This window comes from Garra rufa, chromosome 11 (genome assembly GCF_049309525.1).
Source record: "Garra rufa chromosome 11, GarRuf1.0, whole genome shotgun sequence".
Classification (NCBI taxonomy): Eukaryota; Metazoa; Chordata; class Actinopteri; order Cypriniformes; family Cyprinidae; genus Garra; species Garra rufa.
In genome coordinates this window covers 44,904,759-44,918,127 of record NC_133371.1, presented here as the reverse complement: position 1 = coordinate 44,918,127, position 13,369 = coordinate 44,904,759, and the positions used below count along the sequence as shown (strand labels likewise).

At 34.9% G+C, this 13,369-nt stretch overlaps 1 protein-coding gene across 1 annotated transcript in view; it reads right to left on the bottom strand.

Moving 5' to 3' along the window:
* The window catches only part of LOC141345383 (protein unc-13 homolog B-like), a 95,099-nt gene that overhangs the window by 23,995 nt on the left and 57,735 nt on the right, over positions 1-13,369 (bottom strand). The gene's annotated exons all lie outside the window — the stretch shown is intronic.

Sequence of the window (13,369 nt, the reverse complement as noted above, 5' to 3'; positions counted from 1 at the left end):
TGTCTTTATCATCACTTTTGATCAATTTAAAGCACCCTTGCTAAATAAAAGTATTAATCCCCCCCCCCCAAAAAAAGGTTTTAAATGGTATAATGCAAAAAATGCTTTTCTTACTTAGATTTTTTGTCTCGTTTCCAGCCAAAATATCCAAAAAGTCTTAAATCAAAGAAGGATTTTCTAGACGAGTAAAAATTATTGTCTTATTTTCAGAAAAACAAGTAAAAATTAAGTGAGTTTTTGCTTAGAACAAGCTAAATAATCTGTCAATGGGGTAAGCAAAAATATCTTATTTTTTATTTCAAATAAACTTTTTATTTATTTCAAACAGAAAACAATTTTTCTTAATTCTTATTTTTCTCTGGTTTTAAGCAAAAACGCACTTAATTTGTACAATAATTTGTACTCGTCTAGAAAATCCTTCTTGATTTAAGATTTTTTAAACATTTTGGCTGGAAATAAGACAAAAAATCTAAGTAAGAAAAGCATTTTTTGCAGTGTTTAGATAAATGCTGATCTTTGGATCGTTCTATTCATCAAAGAATACTGAAAAAAATTTACTCAACTGTTTTAAATATTGATAATAATAATAATCACAATAATAAAATGTTTCTTGAACAGCAAATTAGCATATTAGAATGATTTCTGAAGGATCATGTGACACTGAAGACTGGAGTAATAATGCTGAAAATTCAGCTTTGATCACAGAAATAAATTACATTTTAAAATGTATTCAAATAGAAAACATCTATTTTTAAATAGTAAAAATATTTCAAAATGGTACTGTTTTTGCTGTACTTTGGAACAAATAAATGCAGGCTTGGTGAGCAGAAGATAAAGTTTTTATTCAAAAAAACACTAAAAATTCTACTGTTCAAAAACTGACTGGTTGTGTTTAAAATGTATTTTATATTTTGAAATTAGCTGATTTGAACAGATATTAGTTTTTTTATATATGCTGGATATATATTAAAATGAGAATTTTTGTAATTTATACATGTATTTATGCTTTTTTTTAAATTGTATTTTATACTTTTAGAGTTTTAAATAGTTGAAGTGCTGTGTGGCTTTTGTCTCTCCCAGGAATCATTGCTGTTCTCTAGCATTAGTTCTGCCTGTTTAGAGTTGCTTCTGAAGCATAACGACCTGTGTTTTCTTTTCTAAAAACTCACACTCCCATAAATAATTGCCTTCAACAGGGACACTGGGATGAAAGGAGAACCAGTTTTGAACTAAAAAATGCAATCATGGCATTCTTATTTTTATAGTCTATATATGGTGTAAAACTCATTCTAGATAAATATTTCTAAAGCATACAGAGCGAATGTGATTAATGAGGCATCTGTGCTTCATGTATATAGTGACAGACATTTAATGACCTTGATATCACACTGACTTGTCATGTATCTGAAATGAGCTGGCAAACGCATCACAACACCTGCTTTTTCTCGACTTCCAGCTCGTATACGGCATTATGCCGGCCATATGGATGAACTTCCTGTGTCCATTAGCTAAATGTGCAATCACAGTTATTAAATGAGCTCCAGAAACATTAACTTTACAGCTACTGAGTTCAGTTAAATTGACTGGCTGTCTTTTTTTGACTCCTGGTGCTTGCTGGTTCCTTTTAGAATAATAATACATCTGTATTTCACATGCTTATTGCCTCTGTGTTTTTAAAAGAATAATTCAATGTCTTTTGCATTTGATTAGCAATATGTTCTAATGATTTTTCAGACTGAACAGATCAGTCTCACAGTTTGAGCTCATAAGCCAGCGGATGAACAATAGCATCCAAACCTCTCAGGACAGGATTCATTTGTGCCACTGAGGCTTGAAGCCGTTGTAAGGAGCTTTAAGGGGACTCGTGGGTAAAGATGTCATGTGACAGGTATTAGATACAGTATAGCAGACTTGACATAAGGGGTCATTAAAGGAGGATGATGGACAGAGAGGAAATGGAGTGGAGAAAGGGCAGGTGGAGATTCTGCTGCTGTCAGTTGGCACATCCCTAGAGGACAGAGCAGAAACGCTGGCCTGCAGCGATGCACACGCTCACTAAATGAACTGAAATACTACAGCTGTAAACTCACACACAGTGCAGTGACGGATAAAGCAGAGGTTTTACTATTTGAACTGAGACCTGCAGGAGGAGAGAGTGATTAGGATTAAGATCGAATCAGTTCAGTGTATTGTTCATTAAGATACAGTGTGTGAAAAAGTGTTGGCCCCCTTCTTGATTTTTTCGCATGTTTGTCAGATCCATCAAACAATTTTAAATAATAATCAAAGATAACACAAGTAAACACAACATGCAGTTTTTAAATTAAGGTTTTTTTTATGAAGGGAAAACCCACATGGCCCTGTTAAAACATAACTGGTTTATCACACCTGAGTTCAGTTTCTCTAGCCACACCCAGGCCTGATTACTGCCACACCTGTTCGCAATCAAGAAATCACTTAAATAGGAACTGCCTGACAAAGTGAAGTAGACCAAAAGATCCTCAAAAGCTATGTTGAGATCCAAAGAAATTTAAGAACAAATGAGAAAGAAAGTAATTGAGATCTATCAGTCTGGAAAAGGTTATAAAGCCATTTCTAAAGCTTTGGGACTCCAGTGAACCACAGCGAGAGCCATTATCCACAAATGGCCAAAACATGGAACAGTGGTGAACTTTCCCAGGAGTGACCGGCCGACCAAAATTACCCCAAGAGTGCAGCGACGACTCATCCAAGAGGTCACAAAAGACCCCACAACAACATCTAAAGAACTGCAGGCCTCTCTTGCCTCAGTTAAGGTCAGTGATCAGGACTCCATCATGAGAAAGAGACTGGGCAAAAATGGCCTGCATGCCAGAGTTCCAAGACGAAAACCGCTGCTGAGCAAAAAGAACATAAAGGCTCGTCTCAGTTTTGCCAGAAAACATCTTGATGATCCCCAAGACTTTTGGGAAAAAGTTGAACTTTTTGGAAGGTGTGTGTCCCATTACATCTGGTGTAAAAGTAACACAGCATTTCAGAAAAAGAACATCATACCAACAGTAAAATCTGGTGGTGGTAGTGTGATGGTCTGGGGCTGTTTTGCTGCTTCTGGACCTGGAAGACTTGCTGTGATAAATGGAACCATGAATTCTGCTCTCTACCAAAAAATCCTGAAGGACAATGTCCGGCCATCTGTTCTTTACCTCAAGCTGAAGCGAACTTGGGTTCTGCAGCAGGACAATGATCCAAAACACACCAGCAGAAAAACAAAATGAAGACTTTGGAGTGGCCTAGTCAAAGTCCTGACCTGAATCCTATTGAGATGCTGTGGCATGACCTTAAAAAGGCGGTTCATGCTCGAAAACCCTCCAATGTGGCTGAATTACAACAATTCTGCCAAGATGAGTGGGCCAAAATTCCTGCACAGCGCTGTAACAGACTCATTGCAAGTTATCGCAAACGCTTGATTGCAGTTGTTGTTGCTAAGGGTGGCCCAACCAGTTATTAGGTTTAGGGGGCAAACACTTCTTCACACAGGGCCATGTGGGTTTGGATTTTGTTTTCCCTTCATAATAAAAAACTTCATTCAAAAACTGCATGTTATGTTTATTTGTGTTATCTTTGATTAATATTTAAATTTGTTTGATGGTCTGTAACATTAAAGTGTGACAAACATACAAAAAATTTAAAATCAGGAAGGGGGCCAACACTTTTTCACACCACTGTACTTTGTCGCTTGTTTTCGATTTTTCTTAACAGTTTGGTTGAAGAATTGGACATTATCATGCATACTGTGCACAGTAAGCAGATTTTCTGCAATACCCACATGACCAACTATGTTTGCAATAGCATGATATCATACTCTGCCATATAGTTAATGATATATATATATATATATATATATATATATATATATATATATATAAAGAGAGATATATTGCTCTTAACAATTACGTTTTTTTTTTCTTTCTTTCTTTATGTTCTTTTGCACTACTATTTTGCACTGTTTTGATTGTATGTAACAATGCTGCAATGCTTTGGCAATATGAATATGCAAATATATAATATACAAAAAAACAGAGAAAGATATCATGTATTCATAAATGAAATATATATAGTTGATTGTAATTAATTTTATTTTTAATATGTTTTTAATATATTGCTTGATTTTTTTACTACATCACATTGAATTTTGTATCTTATATATATAGCGAAAATCTGTATTTTTTTAACATTTTTTAAATAATTTATATTTACAAATCTAATTTATATTCATACATTCATATTTGATATACTTGTTTTTAATCAATTATAAAAAGTTGTACATTTGTTCAATCATATGTGTGTGTGTCTGTGTACTGTATGTATAGATACACAGATATCATGATTATATACAGTATAATGTATATATTATATATAGTGTACATTACATTAAATTTGTTGAATTCTGTATCTCTCATAATTTTTGTAACCAGATGGTGTAGTTATGACATCTACCAGCAGGGACTAAATTGACCATGCAACCAGCAAAACCTACTACTTTTAACTTGAACATTGAATAATGACTTTGATTGGTGGATGCATTTGGTCTTGCCCAATGAGAAGAGTTCCTGGAATCACATGATCACTGTACTCACTGTAGGCCTTGATCCACCTGCTCAGTTCACAGTTGATGTGTTTGTTTAGCATCTAATCATTTCTAACTTTGATCTCAAATGTGATTTTCCGAGAAACTTGTATTTCAGAAGCAGAACAGATTCAAGCAGTCGTGCTTTTTCCCTGAAGCTGTAAGATTGCTGCATTTTTTTTATAAATGCCAGTGAGACACTGTTTCCCAAAGAAAACAACCATTACCCTGTCTCACCTCAAAGAGAAACACAGGAGACTGAAAATGGCTTGATCTGGACTACCAGTTTAAACTGATGCATCAAGTGCATTTGAAAAACAGATGAATTATTTAGTTTTCATATGGACTGAATCTGATGAGCAAGAAACCAAAACATGAACCTGATCAGTGTGTCCTTGCAGTGTTCACAAACCAACTATTGAATGACATCATTGCAGACCATGTGAGTATGTGTTTCCCACAACTTCTTGTGACATGGCCTAAATAGCTTAATCCCCAAACACGGGGCACATTTATCACTCATTACTAGGCAGCGGTGTGTGTTCCTGTCTCTCTGCCCTCTTTACTGACCCTTGCAGTTATGCAGCCCCTGTTTCTCTCAGGTCATAAATCGCACGTAAAGCGTTTGTCTTTGTATCTGATGTCAAAAATGAGAATATTGAGTGATAAGCTTTGGCCTGTGAACGTATCTTGCTTGTAATGTCTATGAACACCAGACTGTTGAACTCTTAAATGACTGTTCCTGGGTTAATGCAAGTTGAGCACTATATGCATTCGTGCCATAATATTAAGCTACCACAGTCAATTATTTTGACCTATACCTTTAAAAAGGAAATGCAAATACAGTATTGCAGTTGCATTTGTGACCCTTACAATGAAAGTACATGGTCCAATACAATAAATGTAAAAATACAGTTTTGACTGTAAACGTGTGCATTATATGTGACTGTATGAGACTACTGTGGTAAAATCACTTATTTATTTAGTCTGTGCATTATCCAATATGACCCCTTTCATGACCATGTAAAGATGGCAAACATGCAACTATCATGTGATGTGTGCCAAGATCTCCAAAACAGTTTACATAAAAAATCGAATCCAAATAAAAAGAAAATGTAGCTATATATATATATATAAGACAGCTTCATACGAATGTTTGCTTTGCAAACTACATAATAAGAACAAAGCAGGGGTCCCTGTGGGTATTCCAGTTTGGGAAGACTTTTGGTCTTTTGTGACGCTGTCTTTTCATGTGACACAATAATTTTGACTTTTTATTATTATTATTATTACCATTATGAATTATATTTATTTTTTCTCTTTATTTAGTAATACATCTACTTCTGTTAATTTCAGCCACTGTAATATTCTGGCCTTGCAAACAGTATGTATACATTTGTTGTCATGTCAAAATATTTTTCAAAAGTAGGCTACATATAATTTTGTATTTTATATATATTTAGAGTGAGAAAATTCAGATAAAAGATTATCTAAAAAATGCAAATAAAACTTGAATACAAAATACAACCACAACAGATATATATATATATATATATATATATATATATATATATATATATATATATATATATATAAGCACATTTATAAAATTTGTAAGAAAATTTGGATAAAGAGTCAAAATACAAATATAATTTGCATAAAAATACAGCAGGATTTGCAAAAACAAATAACTTTATTATAAGCAGTTTTCAAAAATCATGTTTTTTCATTTTCAAAAATAGCTAAAAATACAGCTAACACAATAAAAACAATAAAAAACATGTTTTTTGAAAGGTAAAAAAACTGAGTTATCTGTTTTTGCAAATAAACTCTTCATAAATAGATATGTGTGTATGTGTTTATATATAAAAGCACATTTATAAAATATGTAAATATTACATTTTGTGTGTGTATATATATATAATATTTTAATATATAATTTGGTATATAATATTTTTTATATATAACTATATATAATTTTGTATTTTATATATATTTAGAGTAAAAATTAGATAAAATGTAATCTAAGAAAAATTAAATTTGCATGGAAAATAAAATCACAATGTGAATTCTGTTTATATGTATATATAAATAAATACTAAATAACAGCTAACATATAACATATATTTAAAAAAATATATAAAATATCTGTTTTTAAGATGATTTAGCCAACTTTATAGTTCAAGTTTTAGTAACAATTTTATCTACACATTTCTTCTTTTAAATCCTATAGATTTATTTAAATAGAATGTGCTTTATTGCAACTGTCTGTGATTTATTTTTTGTCATTGAGAGTCACAATTATTTCCATGGTAAACATTATGCTACAAATGCTGTTGATAGAGCTTATCATAAAACCTGAAACCCTTCTCTTAACCAGCACAATATCTGGTCACCCAGCTTCATCAACTAGACCAGCACCAAACCAGGATGGAAATTCATTCTGGTCTAATCTTTTCAGTTCAACTGGGCCAGTGTAGCAGATGCTCAGTCTGATTGATGTCGTCCTTTTACCATAATTTGAACACTATTAATCACGGCTGTGTGTTACTTAGTGACAGATGACTGGTAATCTGCTAGAAACATTACATTAGTATTCACTAAATCAGGGTTGTGGTTTTGTGATTTTGTGTTTGTATTCAGGCTTTCTAAAAACTAGAAATCCATTTTAAGGTAGTAGCATTTGTTTGGAATGTGATAGCTGGTCCTGAACCAGCTATAAACCAGGTTGATCTTTGGCTGGTGGATCAGCTACCATCTTAAGTTGAATTTCCAGAAGAGTTTAGTGACCTGAAGCAAGCTGATATTTCAGCATTGAGCCCTTCAGCAAAACTCTTGACGCTTTAGTTCCTCAAATCCTCACAGTGAAGAGTGTCTGCTAAATAAAAGGCATCTTTAACTACAGAACCAAATCCAATCCCTGACATTCAGTTTTGAGCACTTCTGGGTGATCATGCATCAGCTTTGATGTGATTTTAGAGATCTGTTTTAGAAAACTGCCTGGGTGGTTTGAGCTCAAAGCCAGAAATCCGTAAAAGCACTTTGTAAGGAAACTAGATTTTTAAATTTTATGGAAGTAAATGTGAGTGGGTAGAGAGATTTTTTTAGCATGCATTGTAGTTGTTAGTGTGTTATGGGTGGTTCCTAGGGTGTTGCTATGCATTTGCTAAAGTGTTCTATGTATTTAACATTCTTATGCATTTGCTAGGGGATTTTGAGTGTTTTTAGCATGTAATGCATTTGATAGTATGTCATGGGTGGTTGCTATGGTGTTGCTATGTGGTTGCTAAATTGTTTTTAACATTCTTATGTAGTTGCTAGTGGGTTCTGAATGTTTTAGCATGCTATGCAGTTGCTAGTGTGCTATGATTGGTTGCTAGGGCCCTGTTAAAGTGTTCTAAATATTTTTTTAAGCTGTTGCTATGTGGTTTCTGGTGGTTCTCTGTTTAAAGCAGTTACTATTGTGTTATGAGTGGTTGCTAGGGTGTTGCTACGCAGTGGCTAAAGTGTTCTATAATATACTAGAAAATTATTAGTAGCTGTCATTCTGTTATGCAGTTGCTATGCTTAGTGTTTTTTGGTGTGTTGCTATGCAGATAAAGTGTTCTAAATAGTGGTTTGGTGTGTTGCTAGGGTGTTATTAGTGTTTGCCAGGGTGTTGCTATGCAGATAAATTGTTCTAAATAGCGTTTTGGTGTGTTGATATGCAGTTACTAGGGAATTCAGAGATGTATTTAGCATGTTATGCAGTTGCTAGGGTGTTGCTATGCAGCTAAAGTGTTGTAAATATTTTTTCAATGTGTTGATATGCAGTTACTAGGGAATTAACTAATTTGTATTTTTTGTGTTATGCAGTTGCTATGCTTAGTGTTTTTTGGTGTGTTGCTATGCTGTTGCTAGGGTGTTATTAGTGGTTGCCAGGGTGTTGCTATGCAGTTAGTAGAAAATTCTTAGTGGTTTTGAGCATGTTGTACAGTTGCTATGCTTACAGCAATTTTTGGTGTGCTGCTATTTAGTTGCTAGGGTGCTATGAGTGGTTGCTAGGGTGTTGCTATGCTGCTAAAGTGTTCTGAAATGTTTTAGTGTGTTGATGTGCAGTTTACTGGAGAATTCTGAGTGGTGCTCAGTACTATACAGTTGCAGCGCTTATAGTGTTTTTTGGTGTGTTGCTATGCAGTTGCTAGGGTTTTGTAAGTGGTCGCTAGGGTGTTGCTATGCAGTTAACATGTTCTAAATATTTGTTTGTGTTTATGCAGTTAGTAGAGAATTCTTAGTGGTTTTGAGCAAGTTGTACAGTTGCTATGCTTACAACAATTTTTGGTGTGCTGCTGTTTAGTTGCTAAGAGTGTTATGAGTGGTTACTAGGGTGTTGCTATGCAGTTAACATGTTCTAAATATTTCTTAATGTGTTGATATGCTAGTAGTATATAATTCTTAGTGTTTTTTGTGCATTGCTATGCAACTGACGTGTTGATATATGCAGTTACTAGGGAATTCTGAGTGGATTTTAGCATGTTATGAAGTTGCTAGGGTGGTTTGAGTGGTTGATAGGGTGTTGCTATTCAGCTAAAGTGTTCTAATATTTTTTTAATGTGTTGATATGCAGTCATGGGGAATTCTGAGTCATGAGCTTTTTACACAGTTGCTGTTTTTTTGGTTGTTGCTATGCAGTTACTAGGATGTTTTGAGTGGTTGCCAGGGTGTTGCTATGCAGCTAAAGTGTTCTCAATTAGCAGGTTTTTAGCGGGTTGATATGCACTTACTAGAGAATTCTGACTAGTGGTCGCTAGGGTGTTGTTATGCAGTTAACATGTTCTAAATATTTTTTGATGTGTTGATATGCAGTTAGTAGTGAATGTTATACAGTTGCAATGCTTAAAGTGTTTTTTGTGTGTGTTTTGCTATGCAGCCAAAGTGTTCTAAATACTTTTTTGTGGGTGTTGATATGCAGTTATATAGGAATTTTGTGTAGTTTATAGCATGTTATGCAGTTGCTATGGTTATGATGTTTTTTGGTGAGTTGCTATTGCAGTTACTAAGGTGTTGTGAGTGGTTGCTAGGGTGTTGGCATGCAGCTGAAGTGTTAAAAATAGCTTTTACCATGTTAATATGCAGTTACTGTGAAATTCGGAGTGGTGTTTAGTATGTTATACAGCTGCCATGCTTACAGTGGTTTTTTGGTGTGTTGCTGTGCAGTTGCTAGGGTGTTGCTAAGGATGTTATATTGTTCCTGTTTCTAAATCTGACTAATATATCTCCTTCATTGCAAGTCTGTCGAATCTTAATGCCATTTTTATTCCCATTTCAAAAGCTAAGCCTGATCACTAAATAAAGTGATAAATAATTGCTGTTAGGGGTTTGTTCAGATCAAAACACTAACAGTGCAGCTTGGCCTAGCAAACAGCACTGAATGTTTCAATCAAACACGGTTGGCTGAATGTACGAGTGAGTGTGTGTTCTGCTCTTTCTCACGATGGATGAGCAGTATGTTTCTGATGTTGAGAGGCAGGTGTAGCGGCCAGTAAGTGTCCAGTCCTGCGTGTCACTCAGAGCAGTAATTGAGCCTCTAGAGAGCCGATGTACCGAGCTACAGATCGTTTCATGTACAGAAACACACTGACCCTCGTGCTTGTGTGGATATTGTGCACACGCCGTGGTTTAATGTTTATTTTGTTGCGTTTGATGTGCACAGATTGAACTCTTATTTTGATGTTTCTCTGCTCTCAGATGTCACTGCTGCAATAATACTGTGTTTGTGGCAGTAATCCTGAGTCCACATATATGAGATGGACGAACACACAAGATAAAAGTAATCTCATATATGTGTGTGTGAGTGTGTGTGTGTGTGTGTGTGTGTGTATGTGTGTGCACCTGGTATTCATCACGTTGTGGGGACCAAATGTCCCCACAAGGATAGGAATACCAGTAGATTTTGACCTTGTGGGGACATTTCTCAGGTCCCCATGAGGAAACAGGCTTATAAATTATGCACAATGAGTTTTTTTGATGAAGTAAAAGTGTGCACAATCTCCTGTGAGGGCTAGGTTTAGGTGTAGGGTAGGTGTAGGGCCATAGAAAGTACGGTTTGTACAGTATAAAAACCATTACGCCTATGGAATGTCCCCATAAAACATGTAAACCTGTGTGTGTGTGTGTGTGTGTGTGTGTGTGTGGAATAGTACAAGCTTCTCATGTTAAATACAGCACAGAAATCTGAGAGCGCTAGTGAAAATGCTTCTGTTTTGCATTTTTCAAAGGCAAAATCTTTCGGTCTAATATTTGCTTTTTGATTTGGAACAACCTGGTTTTATACCTTTTTTTTGTGGTTCACATTACCACATTTTTCATCCCCAAATGGTTGCACATGCAAATGTAGAATTTTGATTTCTAGCAATAGAAATCCACCTCTGTTTTGTTCACCAGGTGGCAGTAGAGCCATTGTGAATTGAAACATGCAGCATCCTCACAACCTGAATGTTTCACCTACAGAGAGACCGAGCCACTCCCTTCAGATTTATGTTCTTTAGCAGAAGCTTTTGTAATCCAGAGCACAATTTTCCTAGAGTAAGCCATCCTGCGGTGATTTACTCAAGATCTCAGTGCTGAAAGAGATCAACTCTGGCCTCATCAGTGCTCTTGGGTCATTTTCAACTACGAATGAATCTGCAAGCTTCATTAGATATCATTAGTAATTCATAAGCATTTGGGTTCTGAGATTACCTTCTTAAATCAAATGTATGATGCAGTCTCACTGTATAATTTTTGAGAGGGAATGCAGATTTTCCTTTGCATTTCATTAATGCATAATATGGGTGCTAAATAAAAATGAGCTTAATAAGATGCTTTTACATAAAAAGGACTAAATGTGTCTCTAATGAAGGTTTTAGCTGTGGCTTGGTCAGGTTTTGCCATAAATTGCATAACCATATCTCCACAAACAATGATCCAACCTGAAATTAGCTACAATGTTGAAAGCTGGGTTATTATAGTTAACTAAAACTTAGTTGGCAAGGCAACATTTCTTGTATTATTAGTTTAACTTGTACTACAATAGACTAAAACTGAACCCCCCCCCCCCCCCATGTAGATTAGAATGTGTCGAGTTTAATTTGATATTTCTGAGCATTATTACCATGGTTTACTGAAGATATCCGTCAAAATGTCAATATAGCAATATTCATAAACCAAAGAAATATTGTCAGGCATATTTAGAAGAATTATTAGATGATATTGAGTACTGGGATTACAGTACAGCCCCCAAAACAAATGAATTGTCATTTTAGGGGTGAAAACTTATTGAATTTGAAGATCAAGATAAACATGTAAGTATCTTCTGTAGTTGGTGAAGGGCAGTACTAAATGAAAAAAAAGAAGATATTTAGGAAAAATAAGAAAATTGTACACATCTCCATTCTGTTCAAAAGTTTTCACCCCCTGCTATTAATGCTCTTAAGGTCAGTACTAAATAAACAACATGCATTTTGCATGATCCCTCTTATTTTGGTAATATTACCATTTTGCAGATTATGAAAGGGGGATGCACACTTTTGACCTCAACTTGAATATCTGTTACGCTGAATGATATTTTGACCTTTTTTAGACACTTTATGCATATACTTGAATGCATTTGCTCTTCTTTGTAAATTTGCTTTACCTTTGTCAATTTAAGGCAGATGCCAAAATGGTATGTCTTGTCTTTGAATTCACAGAAGTCAGTTTTCTCTTTTGAAAAGGTAGGGTGATTGGATTCCTGCATCCATCACAGGAAAATCAAGTTATGACATTCTGATTAAAAACCATGAGGTCAAAACCATTTTTTAAAAATGAATCGAATGCATGGATAAATCATGCATAATAAGATCAATATCATGCATTTAGAAAATAGATTCATTTCATGCCAGCTTAAAAGAGAAAATGCTGTACGCTGTGACACAGTCGCATCTAATCTGGCAATATCTGATGTTTAATAGTCAGATATGTGGAGTTTGATTTTAGACTAATGAAATGTCACTGAAAGTCACAGAAATAGAAAGTGAGTGGAGGACAGATTGTCCCTGTTTTTGTGGCAGTGGCTTGTTAGAGCAAACCTGACAGCGATTACACTGCTGGAGTCTCTGTGCTGTTGGTTTCTCTAGGTGTTTGTATCAGAATCACTGTCTGCGCTCTCATTGGCTGTGCATTTGCATAGTATGGCTCAATTTTGTGAAATCTTGCAGTCGTTTGTCACTCATGTTGCAGAAAAACATGAGTGACATGACAGTCAGTGACTTTGGGTGGCTGCACATCACTGATGCTCTTACAGATTTACATGGAAGAGGTTTCATCATGTTTCCTGTTCACACTAAATGTGATAAACCATTCATTTTAATTGAGAGTTTGAGGTGACATGAGTGTCAGAGATCATTATGCAAATGCGCTATGATGCAGTAATGACCACTGCACTGTTAAAAATACTATTTCAGTTCAGTACGTGCTGTTTTGTCATAATTCTTTGTAAAATCTAATAGCAATTTGAGTAAAAATTATTTCTATACAATTATTTTCAGATCATGTGATTCTCAGTATTATTATTTATATACAGTACTATCAGTGGTGTATAAAGTACCTGAAAGCCATACTTTTTTTCCCCAATTTCAAATTCAAGTATCACCCAATGGTGAGTTTATATCATCAATTTCTGAGAAAAAAAGTCAGAATTCTGAGTTTTTATCTTGTAATTCTGGGAAAAAAAGCCAGTATCTCATGAAAAGAAGTCAGAATTGC